Source organism: Bison bison, unplaced genomic scaffold (genome assembly GCF_000754665.1).
Source record: "Bison bison bison isolate TAMUID 2011002044 unplaced genomic scaffold, Bison_UMD1.0 scf7180017860731, whole genome shotgun sequence".
Classification (NCBI taxonomy): Eukaryota; Metazoa; Chordata; class Mammalia; order Artiodactyla; family Bovidae; genus Bison; species Bison bison.
In genome coordinates, this window is record NW_011491303.1 from 297,570 (window position 1) to 300,569 (window position 3,000).

Genomic DNA, 3,000 nt, shown 5'->3' on the forward strand with positions numbered 1-3,000 from the left:
ATACATCATGAACAAAGAATACTTTTTGTTTCAATTTTTGTTCTAATAAATCTGTGGGAAGTTCCTCTTGGCTTTAGATACTGAGAGATTTTGCTGTATCTGAGGAACTGAAAGTCTGGGGCCAAATTTCATGTGGATGGGAGTGAGCGCTGGAGGCTGATAGTGGGATCTGGCTTGCCTGTGACCATGTTGAAGGCCAGCAGCCAAAGCCCACCTGTAGTTGAATGAAATTGGATTTGTTGATACTTGTTACAGTAGTGTGGATTCCACACACCATGTGGGGCTGGGAGGTGAGGAGTGCATCAGTGAGAGCAGGTGCACTGAATATTACAGGATTTAGGACTGTGTTGGGTGATTTGGGGGAGGTTCAAAGAAAGAAGAGTTTGTTCTGGATGAATGCTGTCAGAAAGCAGTGGGCTGTTGTAGGAGTGAATATTCCAATAATTTTTATTAGAAAGTAAAGAACAGAGTGGGCTAAAATTGCAGTTGGTGGGAATTTCCTGGTGGTCTAGTGATTAGGACTCTGAGCTTCCATTGCAGGCGCCCAGGTTTCATCCCTGGTTGGCAAACCAGGATCCCACAAGCCTGGCAGTGGGGCCAAAATTAAATAAATAAACTGCAATTGGTAAAGATGTAGTAATTACTGCAGTTAGCCAAGAGAGGGAGGTGTATGGTCAATTTTGTGGCTTGCTTTGTGTTCTTGTTTTGTTTTTGCCTGTGCTGATAAGATCGTAGAGTGGATTTGTTTTTGTCTCTCTCCATCACAAGCACAGAATGGTCTTGTCTGATGTTGGTGTCTGTGAGATGTTTAAGTGAAGAACACTATAGCCGCTGCTAGGCTTGTTTCTTTCTTTCTTCCTCAACTGGAGTCTGCATTTTCCTTCAGATCTAAACATATTGGGGGCATTATAACCTTTAGAGTCCCTTTCAACTTTGAAAAATCTACAATCATATTCCTAAATTTCTAGACTAGGATGACCTTTGAGTGGAAGTTATCTAAAAGTGTATGAAATCCCAGCACATGTCTAGAGATAGGAGGAGTGCTAGGGATGGAAATACTACTAGAAGGTTTTGAGTAAGAAATAGAAATTTGGTGGATCTTGAACAATGGTGTGAAAGATTGAATTACTAACCCCAGTCCTTCAATCCTCCCAGAATCCTCATCTTTGATATGGTCTCATCATGGCAAAGTATATTTCCCCACCTCTTAACTTTGCATTTGGCCACGTGATTTGCTTTAACCAGTGGCATGTAGAAATTGACAATATTTCTATTCCAAGACCTCTTGAGATGCCTTGCCTGTTTCCATTCACCTTTTTTTTTGGCCATGGCATGTGTAATCTTAGTTCCCCAACCAAGGATTGAACTGCATTGACAGTGTAGAGTCTTAACCACTGGACGTCCAGGGAAGTTCCCACCATTCACTCTTGGACACCATAAGGAACTGACTGTCATAAGAAGAAACTGCTTTGATCAGTCATTTAGTCTTAGGATAGGAGACAAGTGGAATAGTTGCCCCAGCCAACTCATAGACTTGTCATGAGAAGCTGAGCTACTTAGCCACTGCAGCTTGAAGCAGAAAAGCCCAGCTGAGTTGAGGACTAGATTAGCCACACTCAGCTGACACCTTGACATATGAATAATAACAACTGAGTGTTATTTTAAGTCAGTAATTTTTAGGGTGATTCGTTACTTAGCAATAAGTACCCAGTGTAGAAACTTGTTCCTAGAAGTGCAGTGGTATCATATTAAAAAACAACCTTCAAGGAGGGGCAATACAGGGGTAGGGGAATACTATTAGGTGTAGGATAAACTACAAAGATATGGTAGTTTACAATAGTTTACAATAACTAAATAGACTACAACTTTTACAAATTGTGACTTACTATATTGTACACCTATAACTTATATAATATTGTACAGCAAATACACATCAATAAAAAAATTTTTAATAAAAATCAACTCTCTTAGGATCTCTGGTTGTGAAAATTAAACTGACAAACACAAATTAACAGGAGAAAAGCATACAAATTTATTGAATTTTTACATGTGTTACTTGACAGACCTCACAAGAGACTGAAGACCTGAAGAAGTGGTCAGAGCAGGAAGTTTCAATACATTTTAGGCAAAGAAACAAATTTGTGAGGAATTGATGAGGCAAAGGGGCTCAGGGTAAAGGTAAATTGTGAAGTAAATTGTGAAGAAATAACAGGTTTGTTTATATAGCCTTCCCCTTGGTGATAAAGATATCTTCTTGCTACCTGGTACAGGGAAGTTACCTTTCATATGTGAGATTTATATTTCTGCTTTCAGGGAAAAAAGGATGAGAGGCAGATGCCTTTCTCCTGCAATTTTCTTAGACTCCTTTATCTTTAGTTCAGTTCAGTTCAGTCGCTCAGTCGTGTCCGACTATTTGTGACCCCATGAATGAAGCATGCCAGGCCTCCCTGTCCATCACCAACTCCCAGAGTTCACCCAGACTCACATCCATCGAGTCAGTGATGCCATCCAGCCATCTCATCCTCTGTCGTCCCCTTCTCCTCCTGCCCCCAATCCCTCCCAGCATCAGAGTCTTTTCCAATGACTCAACTCTTCGCATGAGGTGGCCAAAGTACTGGAGTTTCAGCTTTAGCATCATTCCTTCCAAAGAAATACCAGGGCTGATCTCCTTCAGAATGGACTGGTTGGATTTCCCTGCAGTCCAAGGGACTCTCAAGAATCTTCTCCAACACCACAGTTCAAAAGCATCAATTCTTTGATGCTTAGCTTTCTTTATAGTCCAACTCTCACATCCATATATGACTACTGGAAAAACCATAGCTTTGACTAGATGGACTTTTGTTGGCAAAGTAATGTCTCTGCTTTTGAATATGCTATCTAGGTTGGTCATAACTTTCCTTCCGAGGAGTAAGCATCTTTTAATTTCATGGCTGCAGTCACCATCTGCAGTGATTTTGGAGCCCAAAAAAATAAAGTCTGCCACTGTTTCCCCATCTATTT